This window comes from Ursus americanus, chromosome 24 (genome assembly GCF_024610735.1).
Source record: "Ursus americanus isolate L20-20 chromosome 24, mUrsAme1.1.p, whole genome shotgun sequence".
Taxonomy (NCBI): Eukaryota; Metazoa; Chordata; class Mammalia; order Carnivora; family Ursidae; genus Ursus; species Ursus americanus.
Window position 1 is genome coordinate 38,870,231 of NC_142150.1, and position 12,930 is coordinate 38,883,160.

The 12,930-nt window shown below is 39.4% G+C and overlaps 1 long non-coding RNA gene across 2 annotated transcripts in view; it reads left to right on the forward strand.

Moving 5' to 3' along the window:
- The window catches only part of LOC148107887 (uncharacterized), a 37,205-nt gene extending 24,851 nt beyond the window's left edge, over positions 1 to 12,354 (forward strand). The window contains exons 1-3 of one of the 2 annotated variants that reach the window (XR_015721448.1): positions 7,302 to 7,980; positions 9,535 to 9,649; positions 11,655 to 12,354. This is a non-coding gene — a long non-coding RNA (uncharacterized LOC148107887). Of the gene's footprint in view, positions 1 to 7,301; positions 7,981 to 9,534; positions 9,650 to 11,654 lie in introns of those variants that run through there. The other variant, XR_015721449.1, reaches the window with a different exon arrangement.
- Positions 12,355 to 12,930: the final 576 nt, after the last annotated feature.

Below are 12,930 nucleotides of genomic sequence, written 5' to 3' on the forward strand. Positions count from 1 at the left end.
CACATATCTTTTTTGGGGAGACACAATTCAACCCATAACAGACTCTGAACAGGACTGGAAAAAGTAGATTTAGGACATTTGGACTAGTTGGGAAATTACTTTCATTTTACCTAATGAAAGGACGTATTTGAAGTTGTTCATGCAGCTTGATGTTTCTAAAAACTTTTGACTCCAGGGTTTGCCTGACAGGGTAAAAGCGGTTCCAGTTTTAGTCACAGGAGACATTGAATTAGGCTCCACGTGTGACGGTCATTCCACCTGGACTCTTCTTTGTCCTCAGGTGTGGGACAAGGGTCCAGAGGCTGGAAGGGTATTTCCTTCAGCAAGCGTTCCTGTCACAGAATCCCGAGCTGTTGACCAGGGCTGGGAGGAGAGATGTCCTTAGGACACCTGCGGAGGGCTTATTCCAAGGCATCTCTAAAGCCTCTTGGGCAGTGGCCTTTTCAGATGAGGGACAGAGGGCCCCCATAGGGGTGGAGGGCGCGGGAACGCTGTAGAAGCTGGGTCGCCTTACGCCGCTCCGGGCCACGCACCATAGAAGCTTGCGCAGCAGGGATAATCCAGTTCCAGAAGAAGGCTTCTTACCAGGCTTTGCACACTCTTGGATCAGCAATTATCTCGGTGTTAGGCAGGATCCCGTCTAGTCGCCTGGAGAGTTCTTTAAATTGGGAGTTTGTTAAGAAAACAAGAGGATATATTGAGAGTGAGGAGGGCTGTGGTCTGAAATGAGAGGTAGGTAAAAATCCTGGATTTCTCCCCCTTTCCCTCAACCCCTGCCCCTCATCTAATCCATCAACAATGCTGTTGGTTTCATCTCCCCAGTAGAGTCCGGTCCTTCCGCTTCTCTGGTCCTTTACTGCTTCCTGCCTAAGGCAAGCTGCCTTCCTCCCTCCTCGGGACCTCTGCAGGAATCTTCCGACCGGTCCTCCTCCTTCCATCCTTGTTCCCCACAGTCCATTTTCCACCAGCAGCCAGAGTGGTGTTTTAGTAACCCGATTCCAAGCATGTGACCTCTGCATTAAAACCTCTCCTCACTTCCCTTGGTGTTTAAAGTCTTACACAGTCTGGTCCCTGTTTACCTTCATCTGACACCATTTGTATGAATTCATTTCTTACTCGTGTCGACGCACAATGAACAAAACTTTTAGAATTTCTGAAAAAACAAAAAGGAAGAGAGTTTTCTTCCAGCCCCAGTGAGGACAGCTTCCCGGGATACACAATCTTCACAAAGAAGAGAGTGCTATGGAGAAGGAACGTGTAATTCACGGTTACACGCGGTTTTTCTTGTTACTTCAAGAGTTACAAATCATCGTGATGAAGGACATTTCAGACAGTGACAAACTTTATCTTATGCTATTAGCATGTGCACAATTGCAGACCTTGGAGGTGCAGAATGGAACTCGGGGAGCTTTTTACCCTTATCTTTCGTCTGAAATGTTTGTTTTAGGTCATTTGCTAACGAGACAGATGTACAATGTGTGCTCAGGGCAGAAAGAGAGCCCACGCTTTGAAGTTTGGTGAAGTCATACTGACCTGGGTACAAAAATAGCTTCCCTGGGGCCCAGGAGCAGGGCTGCAAACATTAATAGTTGGCAGTTTCCTTTGTCACTTGTTAGCGTCTGTTCCTTCCCCTGTCCCTGTCCCCTCCTCCTCCCATTTGAATGTAAATCTTTGAGAGCAAGCGTCGTATCTGTGTGCTGATCGCGAGACACAGAACCGTGCCTGGCACCCAGTGGGTGCTCAGCCAACGTGTTTACAATGATGACATAGATGAATTGAGGTGAGGAACCTCGGTAATTCTGTGCCCAGTTCTGACATCGACTTTCCACCGAAGAAATGTTGAGTCCCGAGCCAGGCGGTAGAAGGCATGATCAGGATTCTTCTAGGTTCTGCTGATACCCTTTTAGGCACCCGGACAATGTTCCTGTTCCACCCCGATCCCTGGTGCCCCGGGACGTTTTCACACACTGCCCTGCTGGCCAGAGCAGTTCCTCAACCGTTACGTCAAGTACCAGATCTTTCCACTAGAGGGCATGAGAGCACAGTGTTAAGAGTTTGGGATCTGAAGGCCGTTCTTGTTCGCATCTCTTCCCTTCCAGGTGAGGTTCTAGAATGCAGACAGAGGAATGGATTATAACATGATGGTTCAGAAATAGGGGTTTTTCTGTTTTGTTTTGTTTTGTTTTGTTTTTTGTTTTGTTTTGGAGGTGGGCTTCCTAGGTTCAAAACTGGAAGGAGAAGAGAGGGCGTATCTCTTCTCTTTGAAGACAGTTTAGAGGTTATGCACATTATTTCTACTCACATCCCATTGTCCAGGAAACACCAATGCTAAGGATTCACATGGCCACACTTCTGCAAGACAGGCTGTGAAATATAGCCTTTTTTTCTGAGTGGCCAAAATTCTGTAATATGGAAGAAGGGGAAAGTGGATGTGGGAGGCTTACTGGCAGTTTTGACCACAAATCCTCAAACCAGCTGAGGCTAAAGCAGCAATCTGGGTTACAAATGGGCTGATTTGTAGCTAGAGGTGGGGACCCCCGAGGTGAGTCAGATCCAAGCCACTAGGGGCGCCTGGGTGGCTCAGTTGGTTAAGCGTCTGCCCTCGGCTCAGGTGGTGATCCCAGGGTCCTGGGATGTTTGCCCTCTTAGTATCCTATTATATGTTAGTGGAGACACATGGAAGTTTCATCTCCTAGGGCATGAGGTGTGAAGCCTGAGCGGTCAGTTCTCTTCTTTTTACATTTGGCTGATTCATCACCTTGGAACGCTGTTGACCCCGCCCCTTGCAGTTGGCTGTTTGTGTGACCGCTGGCGGCGGTTCACTGGTGGAGCTCCAAACTGCCTGATTGACCACTGATGCCGATTAGACTGTCCTGTTTTTCATACACTGCATACTCTTTCCAGATTATTTTACTTATTTCCTTCTCTACTTACACAAATGAGAAAAATGCATATTAATTACTTACAGACAGGCATATACTTACCCTGGAAGAAACAAAAGGCTCAAATATGTAAATACTCTTCTACTTGTTAAAATCAACAAAAACTAATCATGCCCCTTTTTTGGTATTTTTATCCCGGCACCTCTCTCCCTCTTTGTATTAACCTTTCTCTTTTGAATGTTATTTATATATATGAACGTTATTTTAATTCTTGGAATTTTACACTCATGCATTCAAAAGTTGAACTTTTTTCAATTAACCATCCTTCCCCTTTATTCTTTCCATCCCATCCCTTCTTCCCCTCTTCCTTCTTACGCTTCTTGAGCCAAAATTATTTCAGCACTGCAAAAGGGAGCCCTTATAAACTGGTTTCTTGATTCTTTAAACATTGCCCTAGGGGCACCTGTGTGGCTCAGTCAGCTGAACGTCTGACTCTTGATTTTGGCTCAGGTCATGATCTCATGGTTGTGAGATCTGGCCCGTGTTGGGCTCTGTGCTGGGTGTAGAGCCTGCTTGGGAATTCACTCTTTGACTCCCTCTGCCCCTTCCTCCTTCCCCTCTCCAAGCAAAAGAAAAGAGAAGAAAAGAAGAGAAAAGAAAGTAAAACATGGCCCTAGTATTTTGACAGCATCATTGCTTTCAGGAAACAGCGTGTTTTTTCTGGATTTTTCCTGTTTCCTTAATGTAAACTTTTTTCAATAAGCCGTGGTTCCTTTCAGTGGAGACCAGCATTCTTGATTAAAATCCGGGGTTAGGAAGTTTGCACGAGTGTTTGTGGTGGGCAAAAGGGCCATTGTTGCAGGGCTACTCTTAGTGATAAAGCTAGAAAAGATATTCCTTTTTTAAGTTTAGGAACTCATGTAGCATTTATGTTTTGTGATATGCCCGTCAGTTGTTCAAAAATATTCAATGGACACTTAGGTTGTTTCCATGTTTTGTTATTGTAAATAACACTGCAATGAACAAGAGAGTCCGTATATCTCTTCAATATCTGATAGCGATTTCATTTCCTTGGGATTGCTGGATTATGTGGCAGTTTCGTTTTTAATGTTTTGAAAAACCTTTACTCTGTCTTCTGTGACTGTGCCAAGTTACATTTCTACCAAGAGTGCACAAGGGTTACCTTTGCTCCATGTCCTTGCCAACAATTATTTCTTGCCTTCTGATTAGAGCGTTCCTAACAGGGGTGAAGTGATACCTCATTGTGGTTTGGAATCACTTTTCCATGATAATGAGTGATGTTGAGCGTCTTTTCATGTGACCGTGGCCATCTGGATATCTTCTTTGGAAAAATGTCTATTCTTCTGCCAATTTTTTAATTGGATTTTTCTTCTTTTTGCTATCGAGTTTTATGAGTTCCTTATATATTTTGGAAATTAACCCCTTATCAGATACGTGACTTGCAAATATTTTCTCTTAGTCTGTAGGTTGCCTTTTCATTTTGTTGACTTTTTTTCACTTCACAGAAGCTTTTTAGATTGAAATAGTCTCACCACACAGTGATGATGGTCGCACGACTTCGTGAATGTACTTCGTGCCACTGAATGTCCACTTTTAAATGATTAACGTGGTTAATTTTATGTTATACATACTTCACTACAGTTAAAAATAATTACTAAACATGCAAATACATATTCACAAATCACATTATAGGAACCTAGTAACTGAGTTTGGCTTAAGAAATTTATCCTCTCTCAACAAAATGAGATCTAAAAATATTCAGATGTTGGAATTTATCAGACGCACGAGAAGAACAATTATCTTTACTATATCTAACAAAGTAAAAACAAGATTAAAAATATTCGCAGGGATAAGAAAACTATAAAACAGCATAATCGTGAAAAAAGTAGGGCTTTTAGAAATGAAAAGTACAAATGATGTATTTGGTAGCAAATTGGATTCAATTTTCTCTGCGATCTTAGAGGAAAATAATGAGCCATCTGAAGGATACAAGAAGAAAACTGTGTTAGTTTAGTTGACTCCAGCAGTTCTAGCAAAAAACTTTCAAGTTTAAGAGATTTCATATTATCTAAAATTTTCTTGCTCACTCAAAAAGTAAGAGCTGTAAGTTAGGCAGCTTTCCTTGGCAGCTATTCTCAAGTAAAAGATCAGGACGTCTTTCTATGAATGACTTTGACATCTTTGAGTCTTTTTCTTTCTTCCAGACCTGTGTGTGTGTGCGTGTGTGTGCACAAGCAAATGCAGTTTTTCAATAAGTAAACTAAAAAATAGTCTGGGCTTGTGATATTATTAATATAATTTATAATTAATTTCATTTTATACATTTATTTAAATAGGTTTTGGGGCATCCAAGCTGGACATAAAGATTTCAAAAATGATGTCTGACATTTTTGCTTTGTAACACTAGAAAAATCACTTGGCTGATATTAATAGTAAAAAAAATCATCTCTAGATGATGAAAAGAAAGAAAGTTTCAAGATGCTCTTTTCTCTTCGTTGCAGGTGTGGGTAGAATTAATTCTCAGCCAATGAAAAGACAAATTGGATGTAATCATTTTAGATTTTGTCTTTCTTAGCATTGGTTTTCAGAATACTTGGGACATCTGGCTATGTGCTATGTAAGAATTTTGTTTAGATAATTCCCATGAAGATCTAGTTAAAATCTTGAAACGAATTTGCAAAATTACTATCATTATCATGCTACTTATTAACTTGTGTTTCAACATCAGTTTCTCCAACGCTTTCCGTACTTGACCATCAATCAATTATGTGTATAAATTAAAATAATGTATGATTAAGGACAAACAAATTAAAATTCCAAACAGTCCAAACCATCACCATCGCCGGCAATTCAGCTGAGTGAGAAATCCACTCAGTCGTGAGCTCACCCATCGGATCTTGACCAACTTCTCTACTTTATCATCCAGAATTCTTTTTGTTCCATTTAAAAAAGACAAATACTTTAAAGCTTTTGTGTTAATTGAGACAGAGGAAAATTAAAGTAGGCTTCCAGTTTTAAATAAGATTTGAAACTACCATGTCCTATTGGTATCGTTCCTCAAGCCCAGCCCCAGAAGTGCCAGAGAAGAGAGAGAGATTCATGGATGAACTCCAATAAAACCTGGGAGAAACCCTTGAGAAGGCAGAGGTGTTTGGATCACAGACTGTGTTGTATAAACTAGCAGGCAGGTGCATGAATAGGCTCTCTCCTATTGTGAGAAAAGAAGACACGTCAGATATGTTATTCCTCACCCTCATGTAACTTAGGGTGGATCACTTCCTTATGTCCTGCTATCTTACCCTCCCCACTAGCTTTATTGAGATATAATTCACATATGACATTGTGTAAGTTTAAGGTGTACGATGTGATGATTGGATATATGTATATGTTGTTAAATGTTTACCACAATAAGGTTGATTAACACATTCTTCACATAATTACTGTTGTGTAATTACTCTTATTCTGATGAGAACATTAAAGCTGTACTCTGACAGCCATTTTGAAGTATGTAATACAGTACCGGTAACTATGGTCACAAGTGGGATTGCTGGATCATATAGTTCTTCTGTTTTACGTTTCTTGAGGAACGTTCATACTGTTTTCTATAGTGGCCACAATTTACTCTCTCACCAATAGTGCATAAGTGGTCCCGTTTCTCCACGTCCTGACCGGCTTTTATTATGTCTTGTCTTTTTGAAAATAGCCATCCCAGCAGGTGTGAGTGACAACTCATTGTGACTTTGGTTTGAGTTTCCCTGATGATGAGTGTCGTTGAGCATTATTTTTCATATGCTTGTCCACATACGTTTTTTTCATTGGAAAAATGTCTATTTGGGTCCTCTGCCCATTTTTTAAACAGATTGTTGTGGTTGTTTGCTACGTGAATTGTATGAGTTCCTTATGTATTTTGGACATCCACCCCTTGGATGTATGGTTTTCAAATATCTTCTTCCAGCCTATAGGTTGCCTTTTCATTTTGTCGATTGTTTCTTTTTCTGTTCAGAAGCTTTATAGTTTGATAGAAGCCCACTTGTTGATTTTTTTCTTTTGTTACTTGTGTTTTGGTATCACATCCAAAGGCTGTTGTCAAGGAGTTTTTCTCCTGTTTTCTTCTGGCTAATGTAATCAAGTCGAGATAGGGTAGACCCTAATCCAGTGACTGGTGTCCTTATGAGAAGAGAGACATTTGGGACACAGAAGCACATAGGGAAAATGCCATGTGATGACGGTCGTAGAGACTGATGGGTCTACAAACCATAGAAATCCAAGAATTGCCGGCAACAACCAGAGACAATGGACGGTTCTCCCTTAGAGCCTTCGGCCCTGCTGATACCTTGATTTGGACTTCCAGTCTCTAAAATTGTGAGAGAATAAATGTCTATGGTTTTTAAGCCACCAAGTTTGTAGTACTTTATTACGACAGTTGTAGGAAACAGACACAACCTCTTCTCTTTCCCTAGCTCCAACTCCAGTCACTCTCTTGGCATCCCACACTCTAAACATACTGACTTGTGCCAGCTCTTCAAATGCCCCGGCTGTCTCCCACCTGTGACTCTTAAAACAATGTGCTTCTCTTAGCTGAATAACATTTCCATTAATTACTACCCTACCAACTCTCAATACTTCAGTAACTGACAAATATCTTTCTAGTGTCAGCTTAAACATACGTCTTTGCAGGGAGCCATCCCAGTCTCTGTAGATTGTATTAGGAGCCCTGCTACATTTTCATTTTACATTCTATCTGTCATGTAGCACAATGATTCTTAACTTTGGCATATTTCAATTTCCCGGGTAAAGTTCAAAAATCCAAATCCTTGAGTCCATGCCCAGTTTCTTATTTAACTGATCTCTCTTGTTGATGTTTGTGAAGATCCCATTCAGATGAAGGAGTTGCCAACGGAGGTGGAGGAGATGGTGACGCTTCCTCAGAAGCAAGGGAAACAAAAGCACACATGCACTCTGGGGACTTCATCAAGATAAAAAAACCCCTCTGCACAGCAAAGGAAACAGTCCACAAAACTAAAAGGCAGCCTATGGAATGGGAGAAGATATTTGCCAATGACGTATCTGATAAAAAGTGAGATCCAAAATATATAAGGAATTTATCAAACTCAACACCCCCAAAACAAATACTGCAGTTAAGAAACGCGCGGAAGAGGGGCACCTGGGTGGCTCAGTCGGTTAAGCATCTGCCTTCGGCTCAGGTCATGCTCCCAGACTCCAGGGATTGAACCCTGCATTGGGCTCCCTGCTCAGTGGGGAGTCTGCTTCTCCTTCTCCTTCTGCACCTCCCCCTGCTTGTGCTCTCTCTCTCTCTCTCTGTCAAATAAATAAATAAAATCTTAAAATAAACACAAGAGTTTGAAAAAAATCAATAAAAGAATTGAACTTTATCATGCTTATCAGAAGCTCTCGTTCCTTAGTTTCATAATAGTCACCTGTGGGACAAGTTGTAAAGAAGATTTTGTTCAGTAAATTATTCTGAAGTAGAAGTTTCAAAGCTCAAAGTTGAAGTGTCACTTGCTCTAGACTATGGGTTGGCAAATGTCTCTTGTAAGGTGTAGCAAGTATACCTTTACATAGTAACTGGTTTAGGATTTATAGGCCAAGAGGCAAAATTGAAAATATTATATAGGTACTTATATACCAAGGGATAAAACAAATTTCCAAATTTTTTGATTGACAAAGTTCAAAATATGATAATAGTAATTGAGTACGAGTGTTTGCAAAACAAGTCTACTCATGAGAATAGGATTCTCTCTTTTTTTGAGATAACATTTTATTTAATTAGAGTTCAAAGTCAGTTTTAGCTATCATTAAAATCATTGCAAATGTTATTTATTAACCATGATTTGTAATGAGATTTTGTATATTTCATCTCAAAATATGCTGCTAAATACTAACATTAATCCATGAGCATATGATTTTAGTTGAACGTAAATTGCTTGAAAGGCATTTGCAGAATTCTATTCAAGTGTTTTCTTGGTATTAGGTTGGATGGGAACTCCTCAACCACACAGTTAAGTGGATATTTAAACATAAATGGGGCTTCTGAGTGGCTCAGTCGGTTGTGTCTGACTCTTGATTTCAGCTCAGGTCATGATGTCTGGGTTATGAGATTGAGCTCTGTGTTGGGTTCCACACTGGGCGTGGAGCCTGCTTAAGATCCTTTCTCTCCCTCTCCCTCTGTCTCCTCGCCGTGTGTGTCTCTGTGTGTGTATGTGCTCTCTCTCAAAATAAATAAATAAATCAGCAGAAATTTCCTCAGCACTTTCAATGAGGTGTGAAAAATGTCACTAAACTATAGTTTGAACTCAGAAAATACATTTGCTGCAAATTTATGTGGAAATATGGTTCTTGCTTCTTGCTTTACTGTTTGACAACACAGGAAGTGTCTAAAGTAGATTGACATATGATTTGACCAATGTTAGCTGTCATTAGAGTGATTCCACATTTTTTACAGTATAAAATCTGCCTGTAAGGTAAATTTGTAAATTGTAAATTTATCATTTCACCTTGTAATTTCAGGTTGAACTAATTAAGAATCATTATCAAGTCTGTAACACTTTCTAAGTTAATTTCTAAGGCCACTTGGTGTTTGAGAATAAAAGATGTTTTTTCTTTCATTCAGAAAAGATCTAAGAGAATCGAACTACTTCTTAGTAGCTGAGGCATATCCCAGAATAGTTGGAGACTGTCTGTAGGAACGAGAAGCAACATCAAGCATCTAAGTGAATAAAATCATGGTAGGTTTTACATAATTATTTATATAATTACCAGGCAAACAAAGAAGCAGGAGTAGATGCCCCTTAATGAGGAGAAAAATCACTGAAGAAGAAATAGTTCATGTGTCTCCGAAAGATGTAAAATTTGGAGTAAAAAGCTCCTTTTATCCTCTTAACAATATAAGACAAAACAGGGGTTCAGGGTGGCTCAGTCAGTTAAGCATCTGACTCTAGATCTCAGCTCAGGTCTTGATCTCAGGGTTATGAGTCTGATCCCCACACTGGGCTCCACCCTGGGCATGGAGCCTACTTAAGAAAAAAAAAAAAGACAAAACAAAACATAACAAAGCAACTCTATGGGGCCAGATATATTCACGGGTGAATTTTACAAAAAAAAAAAATTTAAAGAAGGAATAATTTCAATTCTATATAAAGTCTCACAGAGGGAAAAACACTTTGAAACTAATTCTATGAAGCCAGAATTACTCCGATACAAAAACGAGATGAAAATATTGCAAGAAAAGGAAGCTGCAGAGAAATACCCTCATGAATGTTGATGCAGAATGATCTCTATAGAACTTAAGAAAACAATATCCAGCATTGTGCAAAAATAATGCATCATGACCGAATGGGGGTTATCCCAGAATTACAAAGGCGCTTTAACGTTTGAAAATGAATCACTATTATTTTCCATATTAAGACTATTTTCCATGTTAAGACTCTAAAAAAGAAAAAAAAAGATCATCTTAACATATCTGGCAAATTACATCTGTTCCTGATAAAAACTTTCAGCGTGGTAGGGGTAAAAGGGAATTCTTCAAACTGATAGAGGGAACCTAGAGAAAATTTACAAATATCATAGTAAATACCGAATGCTTTCCCCCCGAAGATCAGGAATAAGGCAAGAATTTATTTTCTTCCTCTTCTTTTATAAACAAAAGATTTTATTTATGTATTTGAGAGAGAGAATGTGAGCATGAGCTGGGGGCGGGGCAAAGGGAGAGGGAGAAGCAGACTCCCCACAGAGCAGGGAGCCCAACATGGGGCTTGATCCCACAACCCCGGGATCAGGACCTGAGCTGAAGGCAGACGCTTAACTGCCTGAACCACCCAGGCGCCCCATGGCAAGAATTTCTACTCTCACTTGTACTCTATATTGTGCTGGAGTTTCCCAGGGGGATAATAAGACAACGAAAAGAAAGGGCATATGGAATGAAAGGAAACTATTGGTGGATGAGCAGAACAGCCTAGTAGGTTGTACAAGCTCAGGGTTTGCTGAGTGAATAAAGATTGTATTGAAGCTTTTGATAGGAATGTCATACCATGGGGCGCCTGGGCAGCTCAGTCGGTTAGGCGCATGACTCTTGGTTTCAGCTCAGGTCATGATCTCATGGGTTCTGAGACTGAGTGCCACCTTGGGCTCTACGCTCAGCTGGGAATCTGCTTGAAGATTCTCTCCCTCTGCAACCCCCCCCCCCCACTCTCTCTCTCTCTCGCAAATAAATAAATCTTAAAAAAAATAATGTCATACCACTTTTTTTTTAAAGCAGGTCTATCACATGCTTCACTTTATACTCCCCCCAGCATCATCTAAAAGTCCATTTCACTGCACTTCACCCATTCCGAAAACGAATAGCACATTTCGGTCTTTGCAGCTTTGGCAAATGAAAGCTGGCATTTCATTTTAGTGTATATTTCTTTGATCACTATTAATTTGAACATTTTTTCATGTGATCATTATTCATGTGCATTTTCCTCCCTGAAAATTATTTGTTCTTGCTCTTTGCTCACTATTTGTGTTGAAATAGAATTATTTATAATGCAGTAGAATTTTATTTATGATGATATAATGATATTATATTTACAATGATATTTATCTATAATGAATTTTATTTATAATAGTTTATTTACAATGAAGTAGAATTTTATTTATAATGATATTAAAGGTGTACACATACACACCCATTTACATTTTATTTTATTTATTTATTTATTTATTAAAAGATTTTATTTATTTATGTGACAGAGACACAGCCAGCGAGAGAGGGAACACAGCAGGAGAGAGGGAGAGGAAGAAGCAGGCTCCCAGCCGAGGAGCCCGATGTGGGACTCGATCCCGGAACGCCAGGATCACGCCCTGAGCCTAAGGCAGATGCTTAACGACTGCGTTACCCAGGCGCCCCCCATTTACATTTTAAAATCATTTATTGTGCTAATTGCCCTTTAATACTTGATAATAGTTATAATATTTTAAAACAATTCATGTTAATTGTTTAAAATATGTAAAAATAAAATTGTTTAAAATATGTTTAAAAAAATGTTTAAAAGAGAGAATGCAAAGGAAAAACAATGCAATTTTGTGAATTTATTTTTAAGGAGCTAAGCAATACTGTTTATTACATAATCTTTCAGTTTGCAAATAATTTTGGTACTAAAATTTCATATATCAAATGTTTATGCACACTGGGTTGTGTTTCTGGAATTATTTTGATTTGTGGTTGTAGCTGCTGTTATTGTTGTGTTGACTGCAGTTTTGCAACGGAGTCTTCCATATGCTTCATCATAGACCAAAAGCTCCACCATCACCTGGTGGTGCTCCTTTTCCACATCTTTATTTTAGTTATTATTAATATCTAGATGAATCTGGAATGGTTTTTGCAACTTTCTTCCAAAACCAGGTGGTTATTTGGTTGAACTCATAGTTGATTTGGGGAAAATGGATTTATTTAGTGCTACAATTATAAATAGTATCCATCTGTCTATTATATTTTCAGCTGGTGTTTCAGGTCTGAAGGAACAGTCTTGATTTTTTTCTCCCATATTTGCTCTGATTTTGATTAGCTTTTGGGAACACTTTAAAATTGGGTAACTTTCATGCAAGAATCCTTCTGTTTTGTTTCTCTCCATTCCTTTGTTGCTGTGAAAAAGAAATCCAAGAAAGAAAAACAAAACAAAACAGAAAAAAACAAAAATCTAGCACAAGTGCACATATACTGCATATGCCCAAAGACAAGCTGATCCTCTACCCACCAGCTTTGTAACCCAAGACCTCATGTTGATATTATGCTGAAAGAGGCCCTGATACCTGGGCATACCCGAGGAGACAGCTCTGAGCCCTGCTATTTATCAACATTGTCTCTTCAGATCTCTGACCAACGACCTCTTAGAAAAATCCAAGGGAGAATTAAAAATTTTAAGGGCATCTTTTTACTTTTCCTCATTTCAAATTCTGTTTCCTATTTCCTTAATTTCTCTCTCTTCTCAAAACTTCCATTACTCATGGCAGAAAACTTAGCTAAATC